General features: G+C 43.1%; 1 protein-coding gene across 4 annotated transcripts in view; it reads left to right on the forward strand.

Annotated features, from left to right (window-relative positions):
- The window catches only part of AFAP1 (actin filament associated protein 1), a 190,026-nt gene that overhangs the window by 47,199 nt on the left and 125,967 nt on the right, over window positions 1-16,860 (forward strand). The gene's annotated exons all lie outside the window — the stretch shown is intronic.

Here is a 16,860-nt window from a genome sequence, read left to right on the forward strand (position 1 = left end):
TGTCGTAATTAAATCAATCTGGTATTGGCACAAAAATAGGAATATTGACCAGTGGAACAGATCTGAGAATCCTGATATAAAACCATCCTCATATAGCCATCTAATCTTTGACAAAGCAGACAAAAACATACGCTGGGGAAAAGAATCCCTTTTCAATAAATGGTGCTGGGAAAACTGGATAGCCACCTGTAGAAGGCTAAAGCAGGACCCACACCTTTCACCTCTCACAAAAATCAACTCACGCTAGATAACAGACTTAAACCTAAAGTATGAAACTATTAGAATTCTAGAGGAAAATGTTGGAAACACTCTTCTAGACATCGGCCTAGGCAAAGAGTTTATGAAGAAGTCCCCAAAGGTAATCACAGCAGCAACAAAATAAATAAATGGGACATGATCAAACTAAAAAGCTTCTGCACAGCCAAAGAAACAGTCATGAAAGTAAACAGACAACCTACAGAATGGGAGAAAATTTTTGCATCCTATGCATCCGATAAGGGGCTGATAACTAGAATATACTTAGAACTCACAAAAATCAGCAAGAAAAAATCAAATAACCCTATTAAAAAGTGGGCAAAGGACTTGAACAGAAACTTTCCTAAAGAAGACAGAAGAATGGCCAACAAACATATGAAAAAATGCTCAACATCTCTAATCATCAGGGAAATGCAAATCAAAACCACAATGAGATATCACTTAACTCCAGTGAGAATGGCCTTTATCAAAAAGTCTCCAAACAATAGATGCTGGCGTGGATGCGGAGAGAGAGGAACACTCCTACACTGCTGGTGGGACTGCAAACTAGTTCAACCTCTGTGGAAAGCAATATGGAGATACCTTAAAGCGATACAAGTGAATCTGCCATTTGATCCAGCAATCCCTTTACTGGGCATCTACCCAAAAGACCCAATGACACTCTACAAAAAAGACACTTGCACCCAAATGTTTATAGCAGCACAATTCATAATCGCAAGGCTGTGGAAACAGCCCAAGTGCCCATCAATCCAAGAGTGGATTAATAAAATGTGGTATATGTATACCATGGAGTACTATTCAGCTCTAAGAAACAACAGTGATATAGCACATCTTATATTTTCCTGGTTAGAGCTGGAACCCATACTACTAAGTGAAGTATCTGAAGAATGGAAAAACAAGCACCACATATACTCACTGGCAAACTGGTATTAACTGAGCAGCACCTAAGTGGACACATAGGTACTACAATAATTGGCTATTGGGCAGGTGGGAGGGGGGAGGGTAGTGGGTATATACATACATAATGAGTGAGATGTGCACCATCTGGGGGATGGTCATGCTGGAAACTCAGACTTGTGGGGGGAGGGGAGAAAGGGCATTTATTGAAAGCCCCCATAATATGCCAAAATAAAAAAAAAAAAGAAAACTTGGAAATAGATGCGGATGAAGAATAAAATAAGTCCCAGAGGCAAATATAGCCACTATTAACATTTTGGTTCATACAGCAGGCCCAACACTGTGTCTTGAGAGAGGGTGCGTGCCAGGCTAGCCCGGCTGTCGTCTGGGAACTTGACGAGAGCCTCCCCGTGCCTCAGCTGTGCACAGTAGGGTTATGCTGAACCCCTGTTGCCTTCTGAGGGTCTGGAGTTTCAACATGGGCCAGGCAGAGGGTGCCCCTGTGACCCGCCCCCAGTAAAAACCCTGGTGCTGAGTCTCTAACTGGCTTCCTTGGTGGCAGCACTTCACACCTACCTGCTGCTGGGGGAGTGAAGAGCATTGTGTGCATCTCCCTTGGTTGGGGATTCTGGAAGCTCGAGCCTGGTTTCTTCCAGACTTTGCCCCTTTGCTGATTGTGCTGTGTGCACTTTCACTGTGATAAATACTCGCCCTGCGTGTGTGTCTCTGTGCTCAGTCTGTGACTCCTCCCAGCCATCGCTGAACCTGGCAGTGATGAAGGCCTATTCTTTTTCTAAGTGTAAATATGTATATTTTAAAATAAAATGGTTATTATCTTTTTGAGATCTTTTATTTAACAAATGTCAATGAGCATTTTGACATGTCGTGAAGTATTCTTCTAAAACGTGATTTATAGTTATTTTAATCATATCTTAAATGTTTGTGTAGTGTTGGATGTTTGAGTTTTACAATTTATATCGTTATGATAGGTAATGAAAATCCTTATTTGTAGAACTTAGTGTGCATCTCTGATTATTTTCTTAGGATACATTTTCCTTGGAATGAGATGATGAAAGAGTACGATCCTGTGTATGATTTTGATAGATACGTTAAAATTGTTCCTTGGAAAGGTGGTTTCCATTCATTCTCTCATCAGGAGTGTGTGAAAGTAGTCATTTTACTGAATCCTCACCAATATTAAGTTTTATCATTTAAAAAATTGTCAGTTTGATAAATAATAGATTGTATCTCTTTTAATTTGCATTTTTGATATCAGTCATGTTGGACAATTTGCCCTGTGTTTGTTGACTTTTTTCTTTCGTGACTTTTCTGTTCATGTCTTTGAGATTGAGAATGATAGGAGTTTTTCACTTTTTGCCCAGATATTTTGTGATTATTATGGGCTGGGATTGTGATCTCAGAGGATAAAGGCTCGGTATTGCTCATTTCACTGTGTCTACCAGAGATCTTATGCAGCCCTTATGTATGTGGTAGGTGCTTAAGAAGCAGGGTGTGGTTTTGGTGAAAAGTGTAACATCTTTGGCCCATAGGTAAGGTGCATTCTTAAAGAAAGGGCACTGATTTGTGCACTGGAATTCGCATTTGCCATGGGAAAATCCTATGTCACCCCATGGAAGATAGTGGTAGTAGTGGTTGCCTCTGTGGAGGAGAGTGGAAGTGAGAAAGAGGCCTCTGCACATTTACTGCTTGCTGTGATAGTGTACACATCTCCATCAGGGTGTGTTCACACGTTTCTGATGAAATGTGAAAAGGCTCATTATGCGAAAGCCTATGTGAGCTAATCTCACATAATTGTAAAAGTAACTTGGGAGATGGCAGTGGGGAGACCAGAGGGAAGAAAGAAGAGTGTGCTGCGGGTGTCTTTTGGGGAGACCAGAGGGAAGAAAGAAAAGTGTGCTGCGGGTGTCTTTTGGGGAGACCAGAGGGAAGAAAGAAAAGTGTGCTGCGGGTGTCTTTTGGGGGAGCATAGCTGCTGCCGCAGTGGGGTCTGTGGAGGCAGAGGTTGAGGGGAGATGTAGGATCGCCATCACTCAGTGAAGGCACACTGGGTGGGGAAGTGGGGAGCCTCAGCCACAGCCACGCCAGTGTGGTGCCCTTTTAGGCTAACGTGGCCAGGCCGTTAGCCCCGCCTCACTCAGTTTCAGGGAGACTGCACATGCCCCCTCTATGGCTGACCCCTGTGGGAGCAGACGGCTGGCAGCAAGGCTTTCCTGGTGGAAGAACCCGGAGGCCCGCATGTGTCTATCACAGAGACAAATTATTTCTGATCGCTCGTAGGAAAATGTGTCGAAACCTGGAGCCATCATGAGGAGGCATGGGGAGAGGGGGACTGGTGGCTGGGAGCAGCACCTCAATACTATGTTTGTATAACAAGTCAAGTCTTGACTGTGTGTTTATTGGAGGGAATATGTGATGGATTCCGGGGTGTGGAGTAGCTCAAGCTCCCCAAGTCCCTCGGGTGATACAACTTTCCGTAATAATATTCAATAAAAACAGCCAATTCTAGAACAATAATATATTATCTCCCACTCATTTGTGTATGTGTGTAGTTATTTCTAAAAGCATAGAAAAAGCTCTGGCAGAATGTATAGCATACTATTACCACTGGCTCCCTCAGAGGAAGGCAGTGGAGTTAGAGATGATAGTGAAGGGAAAATTTCACTGTTTTGTGTGATTTTGAATTTTTATTATTTATTTAGTGAGTCTTAATTACTTTTAAGTTTGAATAACATTTGTAATTAAAGCAATATTTACTTTTGAAAATTTGAAAAAAACCTAAATAACTTGTGACCATGGACAACTTATAACCTTTCCATGCCTTAGTTTCCTCATCTGTGAAATGGGGTAATATGGTACTGATCTTATAGGGTTATGATGAGAATGAAGTGAGATAAAACTCAGAGCCTGGCACCTCATAAGTGCATAGTAAATGTTATTGTTTCACCATTTTATAGGAAAAAGAATGCCAATGGATCATATGGCTTAATGTAGTTTACATATCTGGGCTTGCTCATGGTAGTGGAAGGAACTTGAATTCCATATAGGCAATGTGATGGAGAAAGTATGCTGGGTCTAGGCTTTGGCCGTGGATTGGGCGCTTGTGTTAGCTGTGTAATTTGGACAGTTTATTTTTCTTATTTCTTGCATCTATTAAATGGGAGCAGTGATACTTTATGTTGCGGGTGTTGGAGAAATTACATGACACGCAACAAACAAGAAAAGTGCTTAAGTGTGATAGATCAAAACAATTCTAGTAAGCAGTATTTATTCAAAGAACAAAGGACATGTCTGTCCTGTGCAGAGAGTTGTTTACTTCTGTTTCGCTTAATGTTCTGGGAAAACCAGTCAGCTTCGTGGCCTGTGTCTGACAGCCCTGGGTCTGCTCTTATTGATTTGGCCAGTTGTCATTTGCTGTCATCACAGAAGCAGCAATTGAAGGGACAGCTTGCCTTGATTTGCATTTCTGGGTGTTTGTGCTATTTATAAACAACCAAGAAAAGACATGGGAGCCTGTTTATGGCAAGCTGGCAAATTCAGCAAAACATGGAAAAATCTGTTAGCACAGTTTGCACGTGTGCAGGCACAAAGCATTCAAATAAACGTACACATATTTAAAAATTTCTCTTAAGAAAAGACATTAAACTGTTGGCCAGATGGCTTATTGAGCATTTCCCTTGAAGTGTGTGAGTATGGCTGTCAGACATCTGAAATCTTAATCTGTCTTAAAACATTGCCATAATTTTGATGCTTCCCCTCCCCTTTTTGCCATTTATGAGGAGTGAAGGATCCAGGAAAGAAAGTATCAGCTTACAAAGGTTTTTGTTACAATTAATCTTTCATATTCTTCCTTTTGGTATCCTATTCTCTGTTTACATTTTATAGTGTTAGCATCACCAAGCTGTAGGGTGGAGACATCCTTTCTTCGCCCACAAAAATTTAAGTTCCTTGTTATATCACCAGTGCCTGACACATAGATGCTTAATAAATATTTGTTAAATGAATGCATGGGCTGAAAGAACCTTATTCTTCTTTCTTCTGTCACCTTATGAAAAATGCTTTTGGAAAAAGCTATGTGAACAGGGCTTTTAAGCAGTAGAGGCTACATAGGTTGCTATGGAATGGTTTATCATCCTCAAATAATTACCTGGAAGAAGGAATAGTCCTGGAGTAGGAATGATATAGACAGCCCCTCCAGGAAATAAGCTAAGTATCACAGCCTTTCACATAGGTATGTGATGTTTGCATGTGTGTATATGAAGAACTGTTGTAGCTTAGCATCATGGGTGTTTAGTAGCCTAAGGTCACAGGTGCTCAGTAACCTAGTGTCATAGTTGTTAAGTAGCCTAGTGTCACAGGTGTTTAGTAGCCTAGTGTCACAGGTGTTGAGTAGCCTAGCATCATAGGTGTTAAGTAGCCTAGTGTCACAGGTGTTTAGTAGCCTAGTGTCACAGGTGTTGAGTAGCCTAGGGTCACAGGTGCTCAGTAACCTAGCATCATAGATGTTTAGTAACCTAGTGTCACAGGTGTTAAGTAGCCTAGTGTCACAGGTGTTGAGTAGCCTAGGGTCACAGGTGTTTAGTAGCCTAGTGTCACAGGTGTTGAGTAGCCTAGTGTCACAGGTGTTGAGTAGCCTAGGGTCACAGGTGCTCAGTAACCTAGCATCATAGATGTTTAGTAACCTAGTGTCACAGGTGTTAAGTAGCCTAGTGTCACAGGTGTTTAGTAGCCTAGTGTCACAGGTGTTGAGTAGCCTAGGGTCACAGGTGTTTAGTAGCCTAGTGTCACAGGTGTTGAGCAGCCTAGGGTCACAGGTGTTTAGTAGTCTAGTGTCACAGGTGTTTAGTAACCTAGTGTCACAGGTGTTAAGTAGCCTAGTGTCACAGGTGTTTAGTAGCCTAGTGTCACAGGTGTTTAGTAACCTAGTGTCACAGGTGTTAAGATGCATGGTATACAGGCTGAGGCACATTGTTGCTCCAGGCCACCAAGGTAGAGTTCCATGTTCACTCTTCTCAGTGCCTGCTAACTTCTCCCTGTGCTGCCCTCTTTACTGCTAAAGCAATCTTCCCTGACTCAATATGTAAAAATGAGGGAGAAAATGTACTCCAGGTTCTAGGCTGTGGAGGAAAAATTCAGCAGCCCAAAATAATGTTCAGAAGTCTTCTGTCTACAAAAAGTGGCAGTTTTCATAACACCTTTAAATTCCCACTTTTCTCATATATTTTATAAACATATAAGACAATTATAAGGAGTTTTGGAAATGGCAATTTTAGAAAAAGGAAGAACACATCAAACCAGAATGCTACAATTTCTGTTTTGCTCTTAGTCTTAGGCTCCTGACTAAGGGACAACTCAAATCTGATTAGAAGCCATTGTGTAGCCGGTAATTATCTATAATTCTAGGAAGGCAGATGCAGCACCAATTTGGTCCTCTAATAGTGGTCTTATTAATTTTAAATATGCACGGCAGGAGAAGCAGATGGTGAGGTAGGGTAAGTGTTTAGATGTTTGGTCATTGATAGCTTTTCACTTCCATGTATTATATTGGGATTTGGGACCTGGGGAGCCCACTGAGAGCTGATTGTTATCTGTCCCCTCACCAGCTGGGGTCCTTTTCATACTGGGTTCAGAAAGATTGCTCCTATGACAGTAAAGATGGATTGTTAATTGTTTTGTAATCATGAAAGTTTATTTGTTCCATCCAAAATTCTGAAGCAGAGCTATTAAAAGGTGGTCCTTTATTGTATTTAAAATCTGGGTGTTTTTAAAAATTACATAAGCAAATTAAGGTCTCTTTTAGTGGTTAGTTGTGAATATTGTTGATGTGAATGAGAAGTATATTCCACTACCAAATCCCTGGGACTTTATGCCAGGATGTGAGCCCTGGAAGATAAATTGGATTTTCTAGATTATTAAATAGGCATGGCACTGAGTACCACACAAACATGTTTAATAAAGTGACCACTTTTTATTTTGCCTGAGTTCAAATTTTGTGTCAGTGTTTAGAAAAACAGCAAAAGAAATTGGAGGAATGTTCATCCAGTCTAGCCCTTTGCCCACAAGGTCATAAAGTCCGAGGGTGCTTACAGTAAGACACGTTCCCTGCCATCTCGGCAATGGACAGCTCTCATCATCACAGGTTCTTCCTGGCTGTACACCTGTCCTCTTCCTTTTTCCCTCCTGCTCAGGTTTCTCACAAAGGGAGCGGCCCCAGTGGCAGTTTTGCAGAAGCTGGATAAGACTGTAGAGCAGGGGTCCTTACACTATGGCTTGCGGGCCACATGTGGCCTGCTGAGGACATTTATCCCACCTGCCAGGTGTTTTTGCCTCTGCTGCCTGTCCTGCTTAGCAGCCAACCGTCCCGGGCACACAGTGTGTGGAATGTGTGCCTCACTCTCCAACAGCCCTCCAGCGGTCTAAGGGACAGTGAACTGGCCCCCTGTTTAAAAAGTTTGAGGACCCCTGCTGTAGAGTGACGAATGGTATTGCTTCAGGGCCTGCTGTCTCAGTGGAGATCGGTCTTGCTGGCTGCCACAGTTTGGTGATTGTGTAGCACCAGAATTGTGTAGCTGTGCAAAATGAGAGCTGAAAATAATGGTAATGGAGATGTCCTCATCAGGGTGCTCTGAGTATTTTACTCATGGTTGGAAAGCATGGGGAAAAGTATGAAACATGTAAGTTGATGTCAGAAGGCAGTCAGGGACTTGATATGGGTCAGAGTAGAGTAAGGAAGTTAAGGTGCAGTAGGTACCCTCACTGTATTAAATGAGACCTCCTCCATCTCCCTACCACACGCACACGCAGGCATATGGCTACATTTTACCTGCTATCCAGATTGATGAGTATGCCTTGTAGTCATGTTCAGGGTTAAGTGATCATGTTCTTCCTTATATAGGAGGCCTCAAACTGCATTCAACACAGAAATTTACCGTTGCTACATAGAAAATACTTTTATATACCAAGTGGGAGAGCACTACCAAAATCTGGATTGGAATTGTAGAATGATGGTTGGAAAGCAACAGATTATCTAGGCCAAAGCCGTTTTTTTGATGAACACAGAAATAGGACCAGAGAAGTGAATTTGCCTAAGGCCCCCCTGCCCACCCCCACCATGTTTCACTGTAGCATTGGAGCCAACCAGGTTCTTGTCCTATTTTGTCTAATCTATAAATCATGCTTCCTCTGATTCCTGTATAAATTATGTTATTCATTCTTTTGTTTCAGTGAATTATTGCAGTGTTGCCACAGAACAATACTCTATAGTTGAGATGTGGCAATGTTTATACATTTCTAAAGTTTTTAGTTGTACAGTTTGTAAAAGTTGTACTTATAATTTCTCATTGGTTGCAAGATATTCTTTCAGAAACCAGTCGTGTGGCACATTTACATTTATTTATTTTTAAAGGCTAGTTTGTTTAAAACCTACTTAGAGTTGATGGGGTGGGTTTGGGATGGGGGGAATGACAGCTGCCTGCTTCACAGGCAGAGATGAAATCATGGTTTCGTGAGAAGTGACTTATGTCCCCATTCGTATTACCACACTCTGTAGCTTGTTTAGTTGGCGGTGGTTTCCTTGCATCTGCACGTTTCTGGCTTCATTTGGGTCTCCTTATTTATTTTAACCTACAACTTCAGGCTATGGAGAAGAATGGTCATTTTAGCACAGAGATACACACAAAGGAACAGTTTACTAAATAAACTTGAACAGAGGCATTTTTACAGGGTGTCCTTTCTTTATTCTTTCACAGGCAGGACGGGAAGCATTCTGATTGTGTGGCCAGGCTGTCTCACAGTTCCTCCTTGTGGGATTGCTGGGTTTTGAGGTTTTAGTGATGACGGTTCTTTGAGAATGTCATTCTTGTGGGTTTTAAGAAGCCAGGATTTATTCAGTGTTAATTGGAGGGAGACAGCTGTATTCCTAGCCAAATATTTGTTAAAAGTTCCCCTGGCAGGGTTGGTGGAGGTATTTGTGGTACCTTAGTCTTAAGGTTAGCATATGAGTTTGAATACTGTTTAAACCATGAGTTACTGAACCATGTCCGAGTGCTTTTCACTCTATCAGCTATTGGTCACTGATATACTTCTCAGTCAGACCTGATGAATTCTTGAGCCCCCTCTTATCCCCCTCCATGCTTTTTTTTTTTTTTTTTTTAAGATTTAGCCTCTCCAGTGGCCACCTCCGATCAGTTGGTGTTTTCAGGAGGTTGAAACCTATTTACCTTCCCTGATTCAGACACATTCCAAGCCTGCCGAGACTTTGTCATACCCGGTCCTCTGTGTCACGGCCTGTCTTCTGCTGTCTGTTCTCAGCTCTGTAGGGTTCTGGACTGTTGGAACTGGGAGCCACTTCACATTTACCAGGGTGGTCAGAACCTCGTGTACCCAGCCCAGGGATGGGAGTGATATCATCAGAGGCTAGACCTACTAAGCTTACATGCCATTGACAATGAATGAGATTTCCTTCTGTACAGGGAGCTTCTTACAGTGTGCTTAGTAGGATAAAGAATTTTTTGAGGTTTGCCCTTCTTGAGGAAAGATAATTTGTGATCCTGCCCTTGCTTCCAACAAGAAAAATATAATTTGCCTATCAGTGCATTTTATATTATTGAGTATTAACAGACAAACTGTTTTTAATCATCATTGACTCAGCCACTGTTTACTGGGCAGCATGTGTGTGCCAGTTATAGTGGGAACTTGCTAGGCTCTAGGGCTACCCCTTATGCAGCTGGGGCCTGAAGGGGAAGCAAATAACCATACCTATGAAAAGGCATTGATGGGGGGCCTCTAAGGCACAAGACTCAGTTCATGCATCACCCCATCATGTCCCATACTGTCCCATACCAATGCATACCCCATCAAAGTAGTCATTATATTATTTTGAAATTCTCTGCTTATGTATATATCCTTCCCATTAAATTGAGAACTCATATAATGATAGGCTGTGGGGTACATATGTATTCCATTGCCAAGCACAGTAAGGCAAAAGATAGGCAAGGGCCCAGGCTGGAGTACAGTGGTGTGGTATGGTGTGGTACAATTATAGCTCACTGTACCCTCCAATTCTTGGGCTCAGGTGATCTTCCTGCCTCAGTCTCCTGAGTGGTTGGGACTACAGGTGTGTGCCAGTCAGTATGCCCGGCTAATTTTTGTATTTTTTGTAGAGGTGGGGTCTTGCTATGTTGCCCAGGTTGGTCTTGAACTCTTGGCCTCAAGCCATCCTCCCACCTTGGCATCCCAACATGCTGGGATTACAGGTATGAGGTACCGTGCCTGGCCAGCAAGGGCTCTTTTTAGTGTTTCATGAAAATAGGTGGGCTTAGTGAAGAGAGTCTGTGTTGGCCAGGGGAAAGACAGGATGGGTTCACAGAGGGAGATAGTGGTTTTTCTTTTCTTTTTTAGTGCTTTAATTTGAAATAATTCAGACTTATGGAAAAGTAAAAATAGTAGAAAGAATTCTTGTATGGCCTTTACTCAGATTCCGTACACATTCTACTACATGTGCACACTCTCTCTCTGTATATACATTTTTTTTAAACATTTGGGAGTGGAAGATAGACTATAGGGGTAGGGGGGAAGGTGAGGGAGAGAGGTGAGTGGGGAGACTTTCCCAGTAATCCAGGTAGGCAACGATGGTGGCAGGACCGGGTGGTAGATGATGATAGGGTGTGGAGTGATCAGGTCTGGTATATACTTTGGAAGGAGAGCCTGTGAGATTTGCTGTTGGGTTGGGCGATAGGAGTAAGAAATAAGAAATTTTAAGGATGACTTCAAGGATTTTTGCCTGAGTACCTGGAAGACTTGAGATGCTGTTACTAGGATCGGGAAGACTAGGGCAAGAGTAGGGCTTAGCAGGGGGATCAGAAGTTGGTTTTGAGCATGTTAGGTTTGAGGTCCAATGGGAGATGCCAAGAAGTACTGGGGAGAAAAAGCAGGAAATGAGACCCCAAAGAACATGAGCAGCTCATAAGATGGAATTAGCTGACATTATTAGTAAGCCAAGCAGACACTCCGGATGCACACAGGGATAGCAGGTGGCTATATTGCAGTGGCATATGTTGAGTTTTATGTATGTGGAATTAAGCCTATAGTCCCTGCACAGTTTCCCACCCACTGTTAGTAAACAGCTGATACTTAGTTGCATTGGTAGTTATATGGGCATACCCTGACATCACCAGCTTCCTGGAGGTTTTGTTTTCATTATTTTTTGTCACCAACCCCTGCATTAGCTGCAGCAGCATGTCTAGCACACGTGTTAGTCATCTCTTTTGACATTTACCAGAAAGGTTAGATGGAGTTCATTTGTCCCATGGAAGGCAGTTGGAAATAGGAGTTTGGCATTGAAGGCAGAGGTCTAAACTGAGGTGAAATGTTAGAGATTATCACTGTATAGATGGTATTTAAAATCCTGGGGTTGGATGACATCACCTAAGGCTGCAGTCTCCAAGCCCCGGGCCATGGACCAGTGCAGGTCCAGGGCCTGTTAGGAACTGGGCCACACAGCAGGAGGTGACTGGCAGGCGAGTGAGTGAAGCTTCATCTGTATTTACAGCTGCTCCCCATTGCTCACATCACCACTTGAGCTCCACCTCCTGTCAGATCAGCGGTGGCATTAGGTTCTCATAGGTGCGCAAACCCTACTACTATAAATTGCACATGTGAGGGATGTAGGTTTCATGCTCCTTGTGAGAATCTAATGCCTGATGACCTCAGGTGGAGCTGAGACCGTGATGCTAGTGCTGGGGAGCGGCTGCAAATACAGATCATCATTAGCAGAGAAGCTTGACTGCACAATAAATGTAATGTGCTTGAATCGTCCCTGAACCATCCCCACTCCCAGTCCAGGGAAAATTGTCTTCCATGAAACCAGTCCTTGATGCCCAAAAGGTTGGGGACCGCTGACCCAGGGAATGGATATAATTATGAGAGGAAAAAAGTCTATGGCCACTTCAGTTTTCAGAGGTTAGGAAGAGGAGGGGAGATCCCTGATGTAGGTGACAAAGCAAGAGAAGCTGTTTCTAGAAGAAAAGGTGATAGATACCATGTGTCAGATGCTGCCAGGTGGGGAGAAAGGAGCATTGAGACTTGACAGCTGGGCTTGGCAACAGAGATGGCATTAAGTGACTGACAAGAGCTGTTTCAGGAGGCTGGGTAGAGGAGAAGGTTGCTGGGCAGAGTATATGGAGGACGGAAGTTGAGGAGTGATGCATACTTCTCTTGGGAGGCGCTTGGTTTATTAAAAAAGATTTGCTTTAGATGGTTAGTCATGATGGTGTTAAGTATTATTTAGTTTATTTTGTAGCTTCTGGATCCTCATCCTGGGGAGCAGATTAGCATCCGTAGCTGGAAAACTGAAGATACGTAAAGAATCTTTTTTTTTTTTTTTTTTTGAGACAGAGTCTCACTGTGTTGCCCAGGCTAGAGTGAGTGCCATGGCGTCAGCCTGGCTCACAGCAACCTCAATGTCCTGGGCTCAGCGATCCTACTGCCTCAGCCTCCCGAGTAGCTGGGACTACAGGCATGCGCCACCATGCCCGGCTAATTTTTTGTATATATATTTTTAGTTGGTCAATTAATTTCTTTCTATTTTTGGTAGAGACGGGGTCTCGCTCAGGCTGGTTTCGAACTCCTGACCTTGAGCGATCCGCCCGCCTCGGCCTCCCAAAGTGCTAGGATTACAGGCGTGAGCCACCGCGCCCGGCCAAGAATCTTTTTTAATGGTAGGTTATACTGTGTTTTAGGCATTATAAAGAAAATTTTCTCTGTAGAAATGGGGCCCTTTGGATTCATTCTTAAAAAAGTACTTTTCAGGAGGACACACACTTTGATATGTAAATGATAAAGTGAGAAAGTAGCCTTTTTGCTTTATTGAAGCTAAGATTATTAAGCTGTTACTCCTAATTGCTAATATTTTTTTTTTTTTTTTTTTTTGAGACAGAGTCTCACTTTTGTTGCCCAGGCTAGAGTGAGTGCCGTGGCGTCAGCCTAGCTCACAGCAACCTCAAACTCCTGGGCTCAAGCGATCCTCCTGCCTCAGCCTCCCAAGTAGCTGGGACTACAGGCATGCGCCACCATGCCCGGCTAATTTTTTGTATATATATTTTTAGTTGGTCAATTAATTTCTTTCTATTTTTTAGTAGAGACGGGGTCTCGCTCAGGATGGTTTCGAACTCCCAACCTCGAGCAATCCGCCCGCCTCTGCCTCCCAGAGTGCTAGGATTACAGGCGTGAGCCACCGCGCCCGGCTGCTAATATTTTTGAAAGGTAACTATTGTTTAGTGAGAAGATATTGGTCTTTCATATATTAGGCTTGTATCTTGAATTAAGTTATTTAACCTTTCTGAGAGATAGTATCTACCCTGTAGAATACATTATTTTTATTTTACTATTCTGTTCTATTCTAAATTTTGAAATGGGTTCTTGCTGTATTGACCAGTCTGGCCTCATACTCCTGGGCTCTAGCCATCTTCCCTCCTCAGCATCCTCAGTACATTACTGTACTGGGCTTATTATCATTTTAAAAAAGTTAATGACTTGCTTGGAAGAGCAGGTCTCATTAGGCCTATTGGTTTCCTATGAAATATGCAAAGGAGATTTGGTTTCTCTGGGGGAGTAATCGCTACAGTTTACTATGTGTTATGCTCTATAGCAGGCAATATTATCTTTACTTAATTCTTACAACCCTCTTTAGCATGGAGATCATCATTTAAAAGCTTTTCACATAGGAAACTTAAAGAATTTGTTAGCAAGCATCTGATCATCTTTGGGTTTTTTTTTTTTTTTTCCTCCTTCCCCTCCCTGGATCATCCTTGTTTTTAGAGAAAGGTAAAATAACATACCAATGTACTCAAGGCCACATCTAGAAAGTGGTGGAGCAGAATTTCCACCTAGACCCTTCAACAATGTAGTCTGTGCTCATTTACTGTGTTTAGACAATTCTGTCATCACATTTTAGTGGAATCTGGATCTCATCCATTCTTTGAGTATGGCAGCTCCCAACCCTGCAGAGCTAGTGTGTAAGACCAACCGTCTTCTTTAATTTGCTTCCATTATCACACTGACATATGTTACCCAGAGCATGGTGCCCACCTGCCCCTCCCCCTGTACCCACAGGCACAGCAGTGGGACCATCTGCCAGGAGCCAGAGGCAGAGAGACAGATGGCTGTGCCTTCCCCTGGAGGTTTGAGCCTCAATGATGTGCCTCCTGTCTGGAGCCCCCAGGGCTTTTCCTCTTTGCTTGTCAGGAGAGACTTGGATGGAGTTGCACCCCAGGGCCTCAGCCCTTCATGATGATGGGGGCTGAGTGGACTTAGGAGGCCCAACCTCAAGCATGCTCATTCATGGGCTGTGTTATAAAAGGGGCCGGTAAAGAAAAGGCTGATGAATCAGGTTTACAGAAGGAGGTTGGTGGGTCAGACACAAATCCTTCAGGCCTCTTATGTTTCCCTGCAGCACAGACTCAATGTTCTGAAAGGAAAGGTGATCCTTTAACAGGGTGGGTTAGGCCTTGTTGCCAACCCGGTCCCTGATTTTCAGCTTTTACCAGGCCTGCCTTAAAATGTGATTCTAATCTGCCTCTGAATTTACAGTTTTCTTCTAAATGCTTCTACAATGTTATAATTGTGTCCTTTGTCTTGGGTTTCAGGTTTTCCTTTATGAAGTTTAATCCCCTGAATCCCCAGAGCAGAGGTAAACTAACTTTTTCTATTAAGGATCAGATAGTAGATATTTGAGGCTTTAGGTTACTTTTGTGACTACTCAGCTTCTGCTGTTGTAGTGTGAAAGCAGCCATAAATAAACGAATGGGCATGGCTGTGTTCCAATAAAACTATATTTACAAAAGTAGGCCTCGGGCCAGATTTGGGCTATTTGGGTGAGGGTATGGATGAGCCTGTGCACAGATTGAACCCTGACTGCTCCTGAGTCATTTTAGATCTTGTTTAACCTGACAGTGTGGATAACGTCAGCCAGATGCCAAGTGTGGCTTTGGGGCTGTTATTGCTTTTTTAGCTATTTCCTCTCTTGATTGCTTTGCTAGTCATTTGCATTTGGCTTCTATTGGAGGCCTCCATTGCTCGCTGAGGCTGTGGGTGGTAGGTGAGTAGAGACAGCAGCATTTGCATTATTTCTGTAAGGAGAATTATTACTAGTCCACTTTCTCCATCTTTAAACACCCGTTCCTTGGTGTGTCAGAGTCAGTGTGGTTTAGGGTCAGGCTTTTCAAAGTGTGACCCACGGCCCAGCAGCATTGACATCACCTGGGAGCTCGTGAGAAACGCAGACGTGCAGGCCCCAGCCCAGGTCATGTGCATCAGAATCTGCATTTTAACATGACCCCAGGTGAGTTGTCTCCCTGTGAAAGTTTGGGATGTATGGGCGTAGGGTATTCTAACCTGGAGGACAGAAAGAAAGTGTACTAAAAAATCCTCTTATCTTTAGCTTTTTTACATTGAAAGTAGAATAATGTAACTTTAGAGCTGCGAAGGCAGTTTTATGTCTTTTCAGACATTTTATAAGAGTCATGACTGAATGTTATTTTCCTGATGGAAAGGGGCTGTTGCTATCCACTAATGTGGAATTGTGTAAAAAGTTGTAGACTGGGTAGAAAAATCAGGCTAAATAGGGTGGTTTCTGCCACCCCTGCAGGGTGATTGGGCTTTAGTTTTCTCATATATGATATGAAGTATCATAACAGATAACATTTAAAGCTCCTAGGTTGAAACGTTCTAGTTTATCTTTTTCAGGCCATGTGTTTTGATCTTCTCCCTCTGCCTTCTGCCATCTTGAGAAGGGTATTTTTATTGAGTATGATCTTCTATCCCACCCCACCTTGGATTGGTGGGCTGCAATTGTGTCCCAGCTGGCTGGGGTCAGGGGCTCAATCTAAAATGCATTCTGAAATAGTTTTGGTGAGTTAGTGCTGATGGAGGCTTATTCAGTGGGAAAGTCTTAAGTTGTGGAGGTTGGTTTTCTCAGCATCCTGGAAGCTGTTGCCTCCACTTTGTCCACCAGCTCCCAAATTATAGTTTCAATGACTTAATTAGGATAGGCTTTTTATTTAAATAAAATAGCTGGAGAGATGCATATAGTTGAGTTTGAAGTGTGAAAAGATGGAGTTGACTAGGAAACGTGGGCTTTCAAAGCTGGCAGCATGGAATCCTAATGATCTTGACTTGCCCCTGTCTCTGGCCCCCCCCCCCCCACTTGTCTCCTTGGGAGTGCAGAGGCCCATGAACAGCTCTCTCAGCCTGGAATCTCCACAGAGCCTGCTGTCCTCATGGTCAGGAACCAGTCTGTCACTCTGGACATCTGCAGAGCCTTAGGTGTCCTGACTGGGCAGCTGGTGGCTGCTGCTTAGGCTGGCAGGGTAATCTTTTATTCCATGTTGAGAGGCCTAAATGGTTTCGTAAGTGATGCTTCCCTATTTAGAGGTGGTGCTCACGTCTCTTTTGTGTCCTACTTCTTGAATTAGCCCCATCCCTGCAGGGATTTAAGAGACAGGGTGGGTCATAGGAAGAGCACCTTTTGGTCAACCAGACTTGAGTTTTTGGTCCTTTCTGGGCCATTAACTAGACTTGTATCCCTTCTTCCTTGGGCTTTCAGCATCTACATTTATAAAACTATAGTATTAAGACACTTTCTGAGATTTCCCCAGACCTTAGCAGGCTTTGTCATTTAAGAGGGAATTCAGT

This window comes from Microcebus murinus, chromosome 16 (assembly GCF_040939455.1).
Source record: "Microcebus murinus isolate Inina chromosome 16, M.murinus_Inina_mat1.0, whole genome shotgun sequence".
Lineage (NCBI taxonomy): Eukaryota > Metazoa > Chordata > Mammalia > Primates > Cheirogaleidae > Microcebus > Microcebus murinus.